Source organism: Pan troglodytes, chromosome X (assembly GCF_028858775.2).
Source record: "Pan troglodytes isolate AG18354 chromosome X, NHGRI_mPanTro3-v2.0_pri, whole genome shotgun sequence".
Taxonomy (NCBI): domain Eukaryota; kingdom Metazoa; phylum Chordata; class Mammalia; order Primates; family Hominidae; genus Pan; species Pan troglodytes.
In genome coordinates this window covers 130,366,899-130,386,441 of record NC_072421.2, presented here as the reverse complement: position 1 = coordinate 130,386,441, position 19,543 = coordinate 130,366,899, and the positions used below count along the sequence as shown (strand labels likewise).

General features: G+C 42.1%; 1 protein-coding gene and 1 pseudogene across 6 annotated transcripts in view; both read left to right on the top strand.

The window, feature by feature from the left end:
- Nucleotides 1-19,543, top strand: part of HS6ST2 (heparan sulfate 6-O-sulfotransferase 2) — a 333,459-nt gene that overhangs the window by 34,672 nt on the left and 279,244 nt on the right. The window lies entirely within an intron of this gene.
- Nucleotides 9,808-18,429, top strand: LOC107971186 (N-alpha-acetyltransferase 20-like; annotated as a pseudogene).

The window sequence follows — 19,543 nt, the reverse complement described above, 5'->3', positions numbered from 1 at the left end:
CACACCACGACACACGGCTAATTTTTGTTTTTCCTAGAGGCGGCGTTTCGCCATGTTGCCCAGGCTGGTCTGGAGCTCCTGAGCTCAAGCAATCTGCCTACCTCAGCCTCCCACAAAGTCCTGGGATTATGGACGTAAGCCACCATGCCCCATCAACAACTCAATCTTAAACCCCTCTCCCTTTCCTAGAGGTGGTGGGGCTGGTCTGGCTGAAAGTTTCAACCCTCTAATCACATGGTTGGTTCCCTTGGCAACCAGCCTTCATCCTGAGGCTATCCAGGAGCCCCCAGCCATCAGTCATTCATTAGCACACAAAACATCTATCACTTCAGAGATTCCAACAGTTTTTGGAGGAATGAAAATCAAAATATATATTTCTTATTATAAATCACAATACCACAGTGATTATTGGTATGTATGCTTTTAATTTTAGGCTAAGCGAGGATTGATTCTATTCAATTTTTCCCTCAGGCTTATAGGAACACATTTAAGGGCATCTGTTGATGACTCATTAACTGTTTCAAACCTAAAATGTGTCAAATGCTGTGACTTTGCAACTATTGTTGCTCTTCCCTTTAGCATGAAATACTTTAATGATCTCAAGACATTTATATTATCAGATTTTTGCATATATTCACTAAAATTTGGTTTTATTAATGGTCTCGATGTGTCCCATAAATATTCCTGGTTTCCAACTTGAGCTGGATTTATTAGGAAGAGGCAAAATTTAGCTTATGTGCCATACCTGAAGGAAGTTACGTATTGTAGCTTGCGATGCTGTGGGACAGCTAAAGAACAAGCCTTTACCTGGTGACAGATTTTAACTGGGGAATAGTTATTGTAAAAAATATTTTCATTTTTTTTAGACTACAAGATATGTGGGCTAGCATTGGATGCTTGAAAGGAAAATTACATTTTTGCTGAAATCCAGGCAATGCAAAAATTTTATGGACTTCTATGGATATTTCTTGATGCTTAGAGATTTGTTTTTTTAATTGCAAATGTGAATTGTCTATTTACAAATGCTATTACATATGGAGCGGGCCTGTGGTGTATGGCACTATTCCTTGGACTAATGGTACCCAGGTTCCATTCTCTGCTCAGCTCGGTGGCTCTAGACAAAGCCCCTAAAATGCTGTCTGCTTCAGTCTCCTTAATGGTGAAGTGGAAATGAATACCTACTGTCACTTAACTCATGGAGCTGCTGGACTGATAATTAGATCATGTAAGAGCACTTTGAGCTGTATTGAAAAATATGTTGTCTCAAATTAAGTAGAGTCTATGGTTTTGTAAATATAAATATATTGCCAGAAAATACATCACTGGGGGAGCAAAACACGTAGACCAAATATAACAGGGATTAGTAACATCAATAAACATAGTTGGGAAAAGATGGCACTAAAGAAAGCCAAGAAGAAAGTGTTGCTCTTGTAAACCAAAAATAAAATGCTGAGACCTACCCCCCAACCATCTAAATGGACTTCCTCCTCGACCAAGGCACTCTTAAAATTTAACTTGAAAGACTGGTTCAAGTCATGACAGGTTGTGGCAGTGGGACATGCCTCATGATTACCTCTCTGGCATTAACATCAACACAGACCTTAAGTCTGATAAGAAGCATTTACAATCTGTTCTCTTGGAATCTTCCTACCTGGAGACTTCCTCTGCACAATAAGAACTTTGGTCTTCATAATCCTTTATCTTAACCCAAACATTTCCTTTCTATTGATCCTAGGCCTTTATTTAGATAAACTCAACCAGTTGTCAACCAGAATTTTTTTTTTTTTTTTGAGACAGAGTCCAGCTCCGTCACCCAGACTGGAGTGCCCTACTGCAATCTTGGCTCACTGCAACCTATGCCTCCCAGGCTCAAGCGATTCTCATGTCTCAGCGTCCCAACTAGCTGGGATTAAAGGTGTGTGCTACCACGCCCGGCTAATTTTTGTATTTTTAGTAGAGACAGGGTTTCGCCATGTTGGGTAGACTGGTCTCAAATTCCTGGCCTCAAGTGATCCACCCGCCAAGGCTTCCCAAAGTGTTGGGATTACAGGCGTGAGCCACAGAAAAATTTTAAACCTACCTATAAAGCCGGAAGCTCTCCCCTTCAAGTTGTTCCGCCTTTCTGAACCGAACCAATATATTTCTTAAATGTATTTCATTGCAATCCCATGCCTCCCTAAAATGTATACAACCAAGCTGCACCGCGACCACCTTGGGCACATGGTCTCAAGACCTCCTGAGGGTTGTGTCATGGGCCGTGGTCACTCCTATTTGGCTCAAAATAAATCACTTCAAATATCTTACAGAGTTTAACTCTTTTCGTTGACACTCTGCCAAAAGGAGCCCTGAAATGTTGGTCAGATTTGGATAAGGACCATGGCCATGTGGCTTAAATGGCATTTGCTCGCTTGTTGGTAATGAGTTGCATTTGAAGAGGTGGAATAAATGGAGACAACCGGCATCATTGGGCACCTGTGGACAAAGAAAAGCCTTTTTGGTTGAGCCAAGGTGATACTATCCACATCTGCCTAGGAAGTTGTTTTTTTGTTTGGAGTAGCTGGGACTACAGGTGCCCACCACCACACCTGGCTAATTTGTTTGGTTTTGTATTTTTAGTAGAGACGGGGTTTCACCATGTTAGCCAGGATGGTCTTGATCTCCTGACCTCGTGATCCGCCTGCGTCGGCCTCCCAAAGTGCTGGGATTACAGGCGTGAGCCACCACGCCCGGCCCTGCTTAGGAAGTTTTTTGAAAGAGTGTTTATTTGTGAAAATGAAGATGCTTCTTTATGTCTATAGCTTTCTGGCTTTACTCCTTTCAGAGATTTGACTTGTAAGGCAATAGATAGAAATGATAGCTCATCAGCATCTAATGAGCCAAATTACTTACTCCATAAAATATTATCCTACTTTCTAACTCCAACCATACAATTTGAAGGAAAGAAGCCCAGGGGTCCCGATTAAGCCATTGACATGTCTGGCTGAAGGATGATATGGGCTTCTCATTGACTGAGCCAACAACATGACCTGCCCAGGCGGGATCCGGGCTGACTCCTAACTCCAGGATGAAAGCAGGAAGGTAAACAGTCTTTGGGTAATTTACTCAAATTGTAGCCAGTGAATACCTCAAGCATGGCACTCACCATGCTATAGTGTAATTGCCTGGCTTTTGTTTTTGTTTTATTTTGTTTTACCTGATGGGAGCTCTCTAATACTTCAAACATGGCACTTACCATGCTGTAGTGTAATTGCCTGGTTTTTGTTTCTGTTTTCTTTTGTTTTACCAGATGGGAGACTATGTCTTTCATGTCTGTCTTCCCAGTGTCTTTGTCCACAGTAATCAATTATTGTATGTTGAATAAGCAAAATTATAATTTTCAAGCACCATAAATTCAACCTGCCAAAAGCCAAATCCAATTTTTTGTCTTTCAGGGGATGGCACGATAGCCAGCTTTTCAGGAACCTGAGTGTTTTCCAAACCAGCGCTTTTCAAACTTAACTATGCACATGAATCACTAAGTTTTGTGAAAATGAAGATTCTGATTCAGTAGGTCAGGGGTGGGGCATGAGATTCTGCATTTTTAACAATCTCCCAGGTGAGGCTGATGCTGTTGGTCTGCAGACTACACCTTAAGTAGCAAAGGTCTAGATCCTGGTCTCTACCTTATCTCCAAAATTTAATCCATCACCAAGTCATGTTGTCTCCATCTCCTTTGTCCCAACTCATGTCTGTTTCTGTTGCCACCACTTTAGCTGAAGCCTTCATCATTTCACTGCAGAGATTATTGCAATAGCTTTCATGTAGTCTACCTGCTCTTTATTCTCCACTCCACTGTCTATACTGCAGCCAAGATGATATCTCTCAAATACATCTTTGGGCATGTCAATCCATTGTTAAGGGGCTTTCAATGTAGGATAAAGTAACAGACCTTCTGTGGTTAGATTGCCTTTATATTGGGTGGGAGCAGAGGCAGGGGCAAAACAATGTGAGGACTGAAGAGCCAAGAGCTTAGAGTACTGGTGGACCAGTAGTAGGGACCAACCCATGCAGATGGAGCTGCCTACAGTTATTGTCTCCTCCATCCATCTAGCCAGTTGCTGGTTAGCTAGCTGCGCAGGCATCCAACATGCCAAAAGTATTGGCTCTTGGACCAGACAAGCTTTTTCATGTCATTTACGCTAAAACCCCAATAACTTGATGTCTATTCTTTCAGAGTCTCTGGCAGATAAGATGCCTCACTGTTTTTTTTCTTTTAAATCAAAATGTTAGCTAGTCAGGTTCCCATCAGTCCAAAATCCCTTGCTCATGTTGCTTTTACGTTTGAATTACTGAGAATTTTAGTGTACATCGATCAACAATTTGTTCTATATCCTGTACCTAAAAGATGTTTTGCCATTTCCTTTTTGTTCCAGATTTTTTTTTCTGTGTTTTAAGTTGGGGTTTGGTAGATGGTTACTGTGTGCACATTCTCACGGAGGTGTAAGCATCGATGATACTGAACCTGTCCTGGGAATGGGATGCAGTGCCTTGGGTGGTTTCAGGAGATTGACACACTTCCAGGACCAGGCATTTTCATTTCCACCTTAAAGAAGGAGCCTGCTATGCTTTCTGAGACCTACTGTATCTGGGATGGCCAGACTTCAGGAGACAAGAAGAGGAAGGCATCCTATCCTTTTGGTGGGTGGATGGACGGGCCGAATCTATCTCAGAAATTTTTAATTTTTACTTCCATGTCACTTTCCAGTCTTCAGCCAGCCCCCCACCGTCTACCTCCCACTGCTGGAGTGTGGCTTCATTCAGGGGAGAATGCTGAGCTCTGTTGACATTTGGTAGAATTTGTTTTCTTCCCTCTTTAATTTAGCAACTAATCACGGGGGTTGTTCTTTGTTCATCTTTCCAGGGTTTTCCGTACGCTGACTAATGCTTACAGCTGGCTCTCTCTGGAGAGAAGTGCTGGGAAGATCAATCAAATGAAATCTTAAAGGGTAAATCAGGTTTTCAAATGTGTTCAGGCAGCTTTAAATTGTTTCAGTGAGAAGAAGTGCTTACAAGGGCAGAAATTTGCCCAGCGAAGTGCCTCCCAATGGCAACAGAGCAATCACACCTTGGATGGCTGCTTTGTAGCCTGAGTGTCCAGTTCTTCTGAGATTTCCAATGGCCATTTACAACTCAAGAGTGAGGGACAAAATGAAGTGCATTTGACTTGAAGGAATTCACTAATGCAAGATCAAAGTTGTAAAAACTGTACCTTAATATATGCTCTATCAAAGGGCTGTATGCAGATGTTAAGAAAGGGAAGCTGCACAAAATATCCCTTTTCAATAATTTCACATTTTCTTTAGTTTTTCAGCTCCTATAAATCTCAAGAAATAATTAACATGAAACCTATATTATGTTTCAGGAAAAACTCCAGAGAGTCTTTCTTAGGCTTTTGGAAGTCAGTGATGCTGTTTTCTGTCTTCTTAGAGAAGTCCTAAAATGGAAAAATTTTATCATGGAAATTGACCCATTCAGAGCAGAGAGTTTATGTGACTTTATGGTACAGGAAATTTGAAAATCGCATCTCATCTTTTATTTTCTATTGTCATGTTAAACTATGGTTGTGCCTATGGGATTAAGTGAATATTCTAGCCACTTGCATTAAATGATTAGCCAGTCTTTTCATAGTGACAGTTGGTTGTATGTGCTGCTAGTCCTGCAGCGGTCTAGTCTGCTAGTGGTTAACTATGGAGAATTGGTCAGAGGAGTCCCTCCCCCTATTATACACATCTCATTAAAGACTCTCTGCCACTGCCAAACCAGAAAAGGCAACTTATTTCACGATTCATTAAAGAAAACATAATTGGGAAGGTAATTTTGTAAAGTCATCATCAAACATAGTCCACCACCCAGTAGGAATTATCCTCTCATTATCTCTTTTTCTAGATAGTCATTGACATTGTTCCCCTCTGTTAGCATGAATAATTAAGGACTGAGCATAAAGAAGTGGTGTGGACCTATGGTCAATCTGAAGGTGTCATCAGAAGAGTTAGCAGGGCTTTCTTGCCTTCAGCAGGCCATTTATTCTGAGCTAACCTACCAATTGTATTTAGAACAGGGACCATTAACAGGGTGACTGTTTGGCTGGCTGTCAGTAGGCTGTGGGGCTTTTTCCAGAGCAAATAGAGAAGCCAGCTGGGCTTCACTAAGACCACCCAGGAAGAGAGATCATGTCCCACCTGATCACATTCCAAGCAGGTAGCAAATGGGCTCCAGTTGAATTGTACTTCTGAAGGCTTTCTGAAGGGGTAGGGGAAAATACCTCCCATCTTAGAAATTATGGCTGCTAGTGTCCAGTTTAAAAAATTTCTGGCCCTCAGCACCAAGTGTCTTAGCTTTTTGTCCACCTATAGCTGTCAGAAAGACACGCTTTGTCCTCCTGGCAAAACTGCCTCTCAAGGTCTATGCCATCATTATGGCTTGGTTTAATCAAGCTACCAGGGTTGCCCCTGTGTCCCTCATCTGGCTCTTCCAGAAGGGACAGTTTGGGAAACTTTCAGAGATTCTGAAGATTTCATAGGGGGAGACCACACTTAAGGAATAAGACCCTCCACACATGGCAGTGAGAGTGACATGTTCATTGCCACCAAAAGAAGCCCCTCTGTTAAAACAAACCTGATTACAAACAGAGCTAAGGTTGCTTGGGGGCTCCGTATTGTGAGGCCTATGGGCATGCAATGAAATAGGAGTTGATGTGGACTCTGAACCCTGAAGAAGCAGTTTAAATCACTAGCACTGCTGTTTATTAGCTGGGAAATTTTGGGCAATCTATTTCAGTTGTCAGGTCTTCAGTTTCATCATCTCTAAAATGGGGAGGACAGTGCCTGTCTTTTTACACTCCTGGACTTGTGTTGAGGAGATCATGGATAAAGTGTGTTGCACACAGTAAGGGCAGTTATCATGGTTATTAACCACACTGCAGCTAATTGGGCTCTAGCTACCCCATTTGTCCCTGGTCAGGCAGGCCCAGGACTTTCTTAAGCTTTTCTCACCTTAAAGCGGAAACACATTCCCTCTCCTGTGGGGTCACGTGGCTCTGTGTAAATGTGGCTCTAAATGAGATGTGTGCCTTTTGACAGGTCACCTTGTAAAGATACACAGCATTTCCAACCATGTAAAGGTGGCTCTAACTTCTTGAAATCCCCTCTTTGAGAACTGCCTTTAGAGCTGGTCATTTTAGTCACAAAAGAAACATCTTTCAACAGGGTCTTTTTTTTTTTTTGAGAGGGAGTCTCCACCCAGGCTGGAGTGCAGTGGTGCAGTCTTTGCTCACTGCAACTTCCGGTTCCCGGGTTCAAGCGATTCTCCTGCCTCAGCCTCCCAAGTAGCTGGGACTACAGGCACACACCACCATGCCCCGCTAATTTTTTGTGTTTTTAGTAGAGACATGATTTCATCATGTTGGCCAAACTGGTCTCAAACTCCTGGCCTCAAGTGATCCGCCCGCCTCAGCCTTCCAAAGTGGTGGGAATACAGGTGTAAGCCACCATGCCCAGCCTCAACATGGTCATGTTTTGAATATGCTTGGACAGAACCTTGCCACCATTTCTCATAGTCATGTGTATGGTATTTAAACCATAGAATGTCAGATTTGTAATGCCCCCTAGAAATCTTCTAGTCCAGTAGTTTTCAAACTATGTTCCCCAGATCTCAACTGTTTGGAGAAGGGACATCAAGGTCAGGGAAAATCCAAAGCACCATATGTTCTTGATGCTAAGATGCCATTAGTTGTAGTTTGCACCATCAATTAATACTGGCATTTCAGGAATATTAAAAGAATGTATGCAGTCATTCTAAGACCCATCCTTATTTTAGATATGAACTTCAATTAAATACAGTATTAGTCAGGGTTCTCTGGAGGAACAGAACTAATAGGATAGATGTATATATATGAAAGGGAGTTCATTAAGGAGAATTGACTCACACGATCACGAGGTGAAGTCCCACGATAGGCCATCTGCAAGCTGAGGAGCAAGGAAGCCAGTAGTGGCTCAGTTTGAGTCCCACAACCTCAAAAGTAGGGAAGCAGACAGTACAACCTTCAATCTGTGGCTGAAGGCCTGAGAGCCCTTGGTAAACCACTGGTGTAAGTCCAAGAGTCCAAAAGCTGAAGAATCCGGAGTCTGATGTTCAGGGGCAGGAAGCATCCAGCACAGGAGAAAGATGAAAGCTGGAAGACTAGGAAGTCAGCTAATTCCACCTTCTTCTTCCTGCTTTGTTCTAGCCACGCTGGCATCCAATTGGATAGTGCTCACCCAGATTGAGGGTGGGTCTACCCATAACAGTCTGCTGACTCAAATGTTAATCTCCTATGGCAACACCCTCACAAACATATCCAGGAACAATACTTTGCATCCGTCAATCCAATCAAGTTGACACTTAATATTAACCATCACACTGTCCATCATCAAATTAAAGAAATATAATGTTTTCTGTTAAACAGTATAATTTTACACAATTGGGTAAGCACTGTTTCATTGCTATTTTATAGATTGGGCTAATGCCTATGGTTTCATGTCACAGATTTCTGCTCCTACAGAGTTTGAAAATTGACCTAATCTAACCCATTTCTTCTGTAGAGGTCCAGACAGGAGAAGGTCATACAGATAGTTAGCAGCAGGGCTGGGGCTAGAACTCGGGCTTCTTGACTGCCACTCCAGTTCTCTTCACAATGTTACAGTACCTTTTGTCTACAGCCATATTGCATACCAGCCCAGCTTTCCTTTGCCATGACTTGGTTTGCATGCAGGAATTGTAAACCCATCTTATTAAAAGTTACCAATGATAGGCTGGGCCCAGTGGCTCACGTCTGTAATCCCAGCACTTTGGGAGGCCGAGGCAGGCGGATCACGAGGTCAGGAGTTCGAGACCAGCCTGACCAATGTGGTGAAACCCTGTCTCTACTAAAAATACAAAAAAAAAAAAAAATAGCCGGGCGTGGTGGCACACACCTGTAATCCCAGCTACTCGGGGGGCTGAGGCAGGAGAATAGCTTGAACCTGGGAGGCGGAGGTTGCAGTGAGCTGAGATTGCACCATTGCACTCTGGCCTGGGCAACAGAGAGAGACTCTCTCTCAAAAAAAAAAAAAGTTACCAATGATAAGAACATTTTATGTTACTATAGCCCTTAACATTTTACAGAACAATTTTATATTCTCCTTTTCCTTACATCTTTACCACAGCTTGTTAGGTGGAGCAAGGAGGATATCATCATCATCATTATTATCATCATTATTAAGACAATCACCTCCATTTTATGGATGAGAAAACTGATACCCAGGGAGGATAAGCAATTGGCTCAAGATCATGCAGACAGTTAACAGAACTGAGAAGACCATCCGTGGGTCCTGATTTACTCATTCAATGTTGTTACACATTAAAGCAAAACATAAATCTAAAGATACGTCTTGAGGAAAGAGTTATTCACTAGAAGGTTGCAAGAACATCATTTTATTGCTGAAAGCAGCTCATCTTCACCAGGGACGTTGAGTCATTGATATCCCAGAAACCCTGTGTCATTGGGTGATTTCAACTACAAGTTGGTGCCATAGCCTGAGCCCTGAGCCCTGAGCCCTGAGGATGGCCTTATACTGAGCATTGGGTGTTTTATCATAACAGAGACAGCTAAGGTTTAACAATGGGCTAATGGCCGATGGCAGTGCTTCCTGCACTGCTAGTGAGGGTGCCAAACCAAGGAGGAGCTGAGGAACAGTCCAGTGGCTAATGTGGGGATTAGCTGCTGCTTTGGGTAATCTGTGTCCAGTTCAGGCTGGTTACGGGAGAGCCTCAAGGACTCATTTCACTTGGCTGCTTCTTTATCTGCAATTTTGCATGCTGCATGCTGCAATTTTCCCTTTGAAAATACATCTTTCCTTTTAAAAATGTGGTGACATGTGACTTTTCTGAAGTTTAAATGGTTGATCATTTTTAAGCTGGCACAAAAGTGGTTATAAATCTTAATACTTAAAAATGTAAAAGGAAAGCATAAACCCTACCAACTTGTTTGGTCCCTTTTGTGTGTTTGAGAGAGCAAGCCCAGCTCAGCAGGCCCTTTGGATGTCCACTGAGGTTCAGAAAGCAATGATCTAGTTGCATCAAGATATTGAATCTTCTGAATTCTGGCCTTGTGCCCCCCAGGTCAGGGCTGTTGTGTTGGTTAGATGGCTGCCCAAAAAATGGTCCTGCCATGCCCCTGAATTTCCCTCTTGTGAATGAATAGAAAGTTTCCATCTACAGAGTTGGCAAGCTCTGTGCTGTTAATTTCACTTAGTTAAAAGGAAAAAAATAACTAAACACACAATTATAAGTAAACCACCCTGCAGACAAGTTTAGGATTCTAAAGAACATTTGGTGGTTAGGCTTAAATGCTGTAGGCTATGATTACCCTTAATTCTGCACACAGACAGGCTTCAGAGCCAGAAGTTACATGATTTGGTCTTGTCAGATGAGGTCCCCTTTTTGCCTTATTCACAGGGAGATTATGGAGGTGGTAATTGTCAGTGGATTCCAAAACTCCCTGGTCAATTTAAGCATTTATATGTGGGTTTAATAAAATGATGACATAATACAGAAAGCACACTGTCAGGGAAGGAAGTAACTATTAGCAACATCATGACACCTTAATCTTTTTCTCCCTCTGGGAGAGCAGAATGGGTTAAACAGAAGGTTTGCTTTTATTATTGAAGCACAAAAAATCACATTTTTGTCTAAGTTGTTTAGTCAGTGAGTTTTGTGTAATTCAATGGAAATAATTCCATAGTAACTTAGTAAGTCAGTATTGAAAAGGCTGGGTGAAACGACAGCATTTTAGAGCAGGCAGTGGGAAGCCTGAGGGAGCAGGAGAGGGGGAGAGGGGCTGGTTAATCAGCCGTCATATGCCAGGACAATATATAATCCTATTTGATTTGGTAGAACAGGCCCTTTATGGGTAACATATTCCCCAATCCCAAATCAGGAACTGTGAACTCATTTTACTTGCTATAACCTCAATCCTCATAGGACTGGGGCTTATAAATTGTGGTTGACTAAGTGGGGAGGGCTGAGTTGTGGAAGATGCCACCTAAGGGTAGTGGGGACAAGCACTTCACCAGGAAAATCAGTGACAGAGGATTTTTCAGTGTAACTTCGCCAGCTGGAGACCTCTGCAGCCAGCGATGGCCATGCCTGGATCTCACTCAGGCCCTGGGCTTGCCACAGGAGGCACCCTGCTCACTTGGCCCAGGGGGCTGTGCTTGGCTTGCACTCCTGCCCAGATCCCACACTTGCCACAGGATCCACACTCAGCCTGCAGCTGGGCCGGGCATGCTGCAACCAGCTTCCCCCTTGTGTGCTGACATCTGGATGAGGGGAACACAGTGGCATCTGAACAGGGATGCCAACAACCTCAAAGCCCCAGAGGGGGTGTTACAGTGTGCTAACAGTTGTTTTAGTCCCACCATCCACAGCCTGAGCAAACAGGGGTGTGTTAACAGCTCTTTCAGTCCTGTTGCCCTGCTCCAGCCCACAGCCCCAGGGCTAGGCTGGCCCTGCTGCTGCTTCCTGGAGCATGAAGTGGCTGCCTGGCACTGGCAGAGGGCAGAGGGCTACAGTTTTACAGCCTTCTTTGTACCCACGTTTGGCAGGTTCTGAGTTCTTGTCCCACATCCAAGAAGAATGAGGGTACGTTGACAACTGAAGTGTAAGGAGAGTTTTATTGCATGGCAGCTCTCAGTAGAGAGGGGACTCGAGAGGCCAGCCCTCGAGTGGTGGTCCCAAAGTGTGGCTGAGTCCGGGGTTTTTATGGACTCAGAAGGGGATGCATGCTGATTGGTTTGTGAGTATTCAAAAAAGGCTAAAACAAGGGCACCACTCAAAGGTGGGCACGACAGTATAAAAAGCCAATTAGGGAAGGGTAGGTATATGTAAAATAGGTGAAGGGTGGGGATCAATTAAAGGAAAGCATGCCAGATGGGAAGAGAGGTTCTCAATTTTGTCCATGGATTTATCTAGGACTTGTAGCTTGGCTTTCAAGCTTTAAACTGTCTATGGTTTGAAGGTGGGGTTTTATCAGGGACTTGCCCCTGTCTGCCTAAGACTTGTCTGCCTTCTGCTGCTATGAGCAGTACACAGAGGCAGGAGCAAAAGCAGAATAGAGCCCCATCTGAGCCATGAGTTGGGAGATTTTACAATGGGTCAGTAAAAGGGATAAAATTTATCAAATGGAAGAGCACAAAGATGAGCATTTGGATTTGTCAAGAAAGTTCCAAGAGAAATGTTAGCACAATCACAGAGGGTTAAATTCTGTACCACGAACTACAGATGACCCTGACTCCTTTGTTGGTTATAAAATACCTTTCTAGCTCCATATAAAGCAGGATGCCACAGCCTACATGTATTAAATCATGCATTGTATTGAGTTGAATTGAATGGTATTTGGGAGAGGGAGGGGATAGCCCAAGTAGTCCCAGGTTAGGACGAACACTGGGGCAGCTGTGATCTTGGGACAGAAATGTGAAAACACAGACTGTCCAGATGCAGAACAGGTGACTTTCATCAAATCCATTCCCTCCAATGAACATAAGAGGAAACTGATGCCCCATGAGGGGAAGCAACTTGTTTCAGGTCACCTACCAGGTTAGTTGCAGAACAGACCTAAAGGGTAGGCTACCTAATTTTCAATTTAGTGTTTGCTTCTCTTTAGGCTTTATTGTTACTTTGCAATGGAGATCATACAGATATGGGTCAGGAGACTCAAGAGGACAAGTGATTTGCCCCAGGCTACACTAGTGAGTGGCAGTAGCCAGTGTTTGTCTGATTCCAGAGTCTGTGGACGTAACTACAGGGATATATGATAGAGTGTGTTGTGGTTGGAGAAGGAGAGAATTCCTTAAGAGTGTGTGCTCACGAGGCCAGGTGTGGTGGCTGACGCCTGTATTCCCAGCACTTTGGGAGGCCAAGACAGGCAGATCACGAGGTCAGGAGATCGCAACCATCCTGGCTAACACAGTGAAACCCTGTCTCTACTAAAAATACAAAAAATTAGCCAGGCGTGGTGGCGGGCACCTGTAGTCCCAGCTACTCAGGAGGCTGAGGCAGGAGAATGGCGTGAACCTGGGAGGCGGAGCTTGCAGTGAGCCGAGATGGCGCCACTGCACTCCAGCCTGGGCAAAAGAGCGAGACTCCGTCTCAAAAAAAAAAAAAAAAAAAGAGTGTGTGCTCACGAAAGGCAGCTCTAAAGAGGTCACATTTAAACTGAAATCTAAGGGATCATGGGAAAGAATTAGCCATAGCAAAGCCAGGGGAAGTCCAGGCTGAAGTAATCACAATTGCAAAGACCCTGAGGTTGATTTGTCCCTGGGATAAATGTCCTTGCCTGATGATGTGCTTGCCTAAGTCCTTTTTTTAGAGGTAATTCTTTGACAGACCCATTGCTGTCTGGAACTCCCAATGGACAATTACTGCTTTGTTGGTGTATCTAATTCAAGAGTTAGCAGCAGAGGCTCATGTCATGAAACTTCCCTTCAAGCTTGTTTGTCTGCTGAGTTTTTGGTAGGAGCAGGATGGGATCAGGATGGTTAGGGGGCCAGGAGCGGTGGGAAGGAAATGAGTTAGGAATGGTCTTTTATGTGCCCATGAGACCAGGCTACTGGTAAAATACTGATAAATATTTCCCCTCTAAGTTTTTTTTTTTTTTTTTTGAGATAGCGTCTCGCTCTGTCACCCAGGCTGGAGTGCAGTGCTGCAATCTCAGCTCAATGCAACCTCTGCCTCCCGAGTTCAAGTGATTCTCCTGCCTCAGCCTCCCTGGTAGCTGGGATTACAGGCATGTGCCACCACACCCGGCTAATTTTTGTATTTTTAGTAGAGACGGGGTTTCACCATGTTGGCCAGGCTGGTCTGAAACTCCTGACCTCAAGCGAACCACCCGCCTCGGCCTCCCAAAGTGTTGGGATTACAAGCGTGAGCTACCACACCCAGCCCCTTCTAAGATTTTTAACATATGTCATGCTGCAGGATTCCTATTCCATCAGAGGCTTGTATTTACCGAGGCAAATGGACGAAAGGCAAGGAACCAGTACTAGAAATATAAAACCATCCCTGTGTTGGATACGCCCTGGAACAAAGGAATATAAGGCCAGGATTTTACTTTCTGCCCTGGAACTGACTTCCCTTTGACTCTGCAAGTTTTACTTTCCTGCTTTATGTCTGATAGGCATAAAATGCCTACCATTCTTCTTTCTAATGCAATTGTAATTTCATCAATGGGATTAGTGAAGGCACTAACAAAATCTAAATTCTCCATAGTACTGATCATCAGGGTGTTCTTTAGTAGTGACTTAAAGAAAATCATGCTCTTTGAAAGAATATATATAAGTTGCCTTTACATTGCCCACTGAGAAAAGATAACGGAGCCCAAATCTAGGCTTCTTGTTCCTCGCCTCCCTTTTTTTTCCTGGGTGATCATACTTTTCAAGGTTATGTTCTTTCATATTCAGTGTTGACCATGCAAAACTGGTGAACAAGAATTGGTTCTGGGATGATTTGTTCCAGCTATAAAGTAGAAAGCATTTTACTAAAATAGGATGCTTAGATTTGTTTGGATCTACAGTTTATTCTTAACTAAAATTCCAGGAACTGTTGGTAACAGTCTAGATTCATGGCAACCAGTTTTTACAAGAATTAGAAAGAAACGAATAAAATGTTCTCATTATAAGGTTCAGGACCGAATTTGAAGGCTTTCAGGATTCCAGATGGCAAATGGTAGAGCGAACGTGAAAATATTAGAAATTTATGCTCAATGATCATCATCTTCTATCCAGTGAAGAATGTAGTTTAAGCAGGATGGGTGGGGGCGTCTGATGTCATCATTTATTTCCACCTCTGTAGCTATTTAAGTGATGATCATTCTTGGTGGTGGTTAAATTATGATGCATGAAATACTGTCTCCCTAAGGACCTTGCTACAGGGCAGAGGTGATTACAAGAAATTGTTGCTGCTGATGTAATGTTTCGTATACCAAGATTAAACCACAAGATGAAGTAATGTACATTTTTTGCCTTTGAAATGAAGCTGGAGGGAAACCAGGGTAAGAACTATTGCCAAATGAAATATAATGCCCCAGGAAAAATATAAGATACTGTAAATGTAAAATCATTACAAAACTGACCATCTGGGTCATATATTAAACCACAGCTTTCAATTTGTTATGGTTTGAGGAATGACTTCACAGTGTGTACCCCTTCCTCCATACCTTCCTCAGCCTCAGGAAAGCATTCTATTTTCATGAGTGTAGAAAAAAAAGTAACCTTAAAGTTTTGTTTTTAAAAAAGAGTTCCAATCAATAGCTCTTAGTAAAGGCACTGTGTTTGCTTACTTCTTTGCATTTAGTCCTACTATATAGTCTTGTGTTGCTAATTCCACTTTAGCTGTGGCAAATATACCAGTGTGTAGCCACCGGGCCATGAGGTAAATTGAATCCGTGTGGAGTTGACAGTTGAAAAACCTCTGTCTGCCTCAGTTCAGGAAACAAGAGCGTGTTCAACTCACTTTGGGAAACCCCCAGGCATTAAAATTCTGGCATTTTCATGTTTTGAGAGAACTGAGGAGTAGCCCTGTTTTGATAATCATTTAAAAATATTTTACTTAATTAGAGCAGAATTTGCTCAGGCAGAAAATCACATTTATATGGTAGCCAGGCTGTAACACCTCATAGCTACCCATTGTCTCTAATCAGAAATGACAGCCTGGTGACTGGCTCCATGCTGGGTGAAGTCCAGCAAACTGCAGGCCCTGTAAGTGCCTAATCCTAAACCTGGGCTTCCAGTGGAGTTGTTTTTTTTTTTTTTTTCAGTGGAGTTCTTCAATGGGTCTGGCTTTGAAATACTTCTATCCTTTCTAGTTTAGGAAAGCAATGGCACAAGAAACCCATATATAAGTCAGCTACTTTTTTGATGTGTAATTCACATACTATACAATTTCCCATTTAAAGGCTAAAATTCAGTGGTTTTTAGTATATTTACGAAGTTGTACATCCAAAACCACAATCAATTTTAGAATATTATAATTCCCCAGAAAAGAAACCCCTCACTGTTTAGCCTTCACTCCTAGTCTCCCCATTCCTCACACCTCTAGGCAACTACTAATCTACTTTCTGTTTCTAGAGATTTGTGCATTCTGATAATTTCACGTAAATGGACAAATGCAGTGTGTGGTCCTTTGTGACTGTCTTCTTGGTTCATCATGTTGTAGCATCAAGCAGCAATTCATTTCATTTTATTGCTGAATAACATTCCATTGCATGAATGCACAATTTATTTATTCATTCATTGGTTGATGGACATTCAGATTGTTTTCAGTTTTTAACTATTGTGAATAATGCTGCTATGATTTGTGTACAACTCTTTGTGCAGACATTTGTTTTCATTTCTCATGGAGTAGAATTGCTGGGTCATGTGATAACTCTGTGTTTAATCATTTGAGGAATTGTCAGGCTGTTTTCCAATGTAGCTGCACCGTTTTATATTTACACCAGCAATGTATGAGGGTTTCAGTTTCTCCACATCCTTTCCAACACTTGTTATAATTTGTCTTTTTCAAAATAGCTGTCTTAGCAGGTTTGTGAAGGGTTACCTCACTGAAGTTTTGATTTGCATTTTCCTAATGATTAATTATATTGATCATCTTTATCTGCTTAATTTATATTTGTATGTTTTATATAGAGAAATATCTATTCAGATTCTTTGCTTATTTGAAAACTGGATTACTTGTCTTAAGTTATTGAGTTATAATTGTTCTTTATATAGTCTAGGTACAAGTCTTTTATCAGTGACAGGATTTGCAAAAACTTCCTCCCATTCTGTGAGTTTTCTTTCTTGATGTTCTTTGAAGCATGAAAGTTTAAAATTTTGATGATTTCCAGTTTATGTGTTTTTTCTTTTGTTGTTTGTGTTTTTGGCATCATAGCTAAGAAGTCATTGCCTATCCAAGGACATGAAGATTTACAACTGTGTTTTCTTCTAAGAGTTTTATTGTTTTAGCTCTTACATTTCTGTCTCTGATCGATTTCAAGTTAATTTTTGAATATGGTATAAAGTAGGGGTCCATCTTTGTCCATTTGCATGTGGATGTCGACTTGACCCAGAATCATTTGCTGAAAAGGCTATTGTTAACAGTTCCCTCCCTGCCCCATAGCAGCCATGCATGGGGCAACTTCCAGTGAGGTGAGTATGAGGTTGTGGCAAGCAGGCCTCAGTGATGGTGGCATGATGACCATGCTCTGGGGCTTCATCTGTAATGACCCGTTCAGTTTCAACAGCATTAACTTGGAGACACTTACAGAAACTTACAAGATTCCTTTTTACTTACAATATCTTGCCAGAGTATTTTATCATTGCAGAGGCATCTAGTGGAAAGTTAATGGATTGTATTGTGGGTAAAGCAGAAGGTTCAGTAGCTAGGGAAGAATGGCACCGTTATGCCACAGCTCTTTCTGTTGCCCAAAATTTCCATATCTTGGTTTGGCTGTTAAACTCATAGAGTTGTTGGAGGAAATTTCGGAAAGGCACAAGACAAGGGTGCCTTTGGTTGGCCCTTTAATAATTTACTGTACCCCTAGATAGCACAGGGAAACAAGTGTCTTAGTCCATTTATGTTGCTATAAAGGAACCTGAAGCTGGGTAATTTATAAAGAAAAGAGGTTTTATTTGGCTTATGGTTCTGTAGGCAGTACAAGAAATGTGGTGCTGGCATCTGCTTCTGGGGTGATCTCAGAAAGCTTCCACTAATGGCAGAAGGCAAGGGAGAGCAGACATCACATTGTATGAGAGAGGAAGAGAGTAGAGAGGGAGTGCTAGGCTCTGTTTCTGAATCACTTCTTGGCTGGGCACGGCGGCTCATGCCTGTAATCCCAGCACTTTGGGAGGCCGAGGTGGGCAGATCACCTGAGGTCAGGAGTTCAAGATCAGCCTGGCCAACATGGTAAAACCCTGTGTCTATTAAAAATATAAAAATTAACTGGGCATGGTGGGTGCCTGTAATTCCAGCTACTCGGGAGGCTGAGGCAGGAGAATTGCTTGAACCTGGGAGGCAGAGGTTGCAGTGAGCCACTCCAGTCTGGGCAACAGAGTGAGACTCCATCTCAAAAAACAAAAAGAAAAAAAAATCACTTCTTGAGGGACCTGCTAGAGTGAGAACTCAGTCATTACCATGAGGATAGCACCAAGCCCATTCACGAGGGATCTACCCTCATGGCCCAAACACCTCCCATCAGGCCCCACCTCTAACACTGGGGATGAAATTTCAACATGAGATTGGAAGGGGCAAGTATTCAAACTGTATCAGTGAGAAAAATAAAATAATATGAGAATTGAGAAAGAAGCAAAACTTTTATGTTGCATAGATATGATTGTACAAATAGAAAATCCACAATTATTCTTATGGATTTATTACAATAAATGTTTAGAATTAATAATGTTTAAGAAGTTGGATATAAATTCAGTACAAAAATCAATTGCATTTCAATATACAAAAAATAACATTTAGAGAAATATGTCATTTGCAGTGTTACCAAAAAACATTAAGTGTTTAGGAAAAACCTAACAAAAGCCATGCAAGACCTCTTTGAAGTTTATAAAGCTTTATTGAGAAGCATTCAACATGAGCTAGCTAAGTGGGCAGATAGACTGCACTTGTAGATTAGATGACGTGATATTATAAAACTGGTAATTCTCCCCAAATTGATCCACAGATCCAGTGTAATTGCAATCAAAACCTCAAGTATTTTGTGGGATTTGTTAATCTGATTCCTTTTTTTTTGAAACAGTGTCTTCCTTTGTCACCCAGGCTGGAATGCAGTGGCATGATCTCGGCTCACTGTAGCCTCAACCTCCCAGACTCAAGTGATCCTCCCACCTGAGCCTCCTGAGTAGCTGGGACTGCAGGCCTACACCACCACACCTGGCTAATTAAAAAATTTTTTTTCATAGACACAGTGTCCCACTATGTTGCCTAGGCTGTTAAGCTGATTCTTAAACTTGTGAGGTAACGGAAATAGCTAAATTAAGACAAAATATTCTTTTAATTTTTTTAAATATAGAGATGGGGTCTCCCTATGTTGCCCAGGCTGGTCTCAAATTCCTTGGCTCAAGTGATCCTCCCACCTCAGCTGACAAGGTATTCTTAAACAACAAAATGGGCATACTTGCCCCTCCAAATGTCAGGCTATAATAAATACGACTTTGTGTTAGTGTTGTAGTAGTTGTCCAGACCAGTGGAACAGAATTTGAGAAACAGATCCAGGAATACATGGATTTTGACATTTCTTAGAGGAGAAATTGCAGATCAGTGGTGAAAGAATTGACTTTTCAAAGTGTGGTAGAACAATTTGACAGCCATGTGTGGAAAAATTTTTCCCAGATTACTACCTTATCATATGCACAAAAAATAAATTCCAGATTTATGAAAAATCTAGATGTGAAAAGTAAAGCTAAAATGCTCTTTAAAGATAGATAATATAGGAGAGTGTCTC